Raw genomic sequence first — 254 nt, forward strand, 5'->3', positions numbered from 1 at the left:
CCTTTCCTAATTCCACAAGCCTTAATATGAATATGTGAACTCACAGTTGAGAGAAATCCTATGATTTAAATGGTATGGCCTGAATGACGCCCCCCACTCCCAATTTATATATATATATTTTTAAAGATAAGCAGTAAGGGGATCTTAACCCTTGACTTGGTGGTGTCAGCACCACACTCTCTCAAGTGAGCTAACTGACCATCCCTATATAGGGATCCAAACCCATGGCCTTGGTGTTATCAGCACCACACTCT

Source organism: Galeopterus variegatus, unplaced genomic scaffold (genome assembly GCF_000696425.1).
Source record: "Galeopterus variegatus unplaced genomic scaffold, G_variegatus-3.0.2 Scaffold19305, whole genome shotgun sequence".
NCBI lineage: Eukaryota > Metazoa > Chordata > Mammalia > Dermoptera > Cynocephalidae > Galeopterus > Galeopterus variegatus.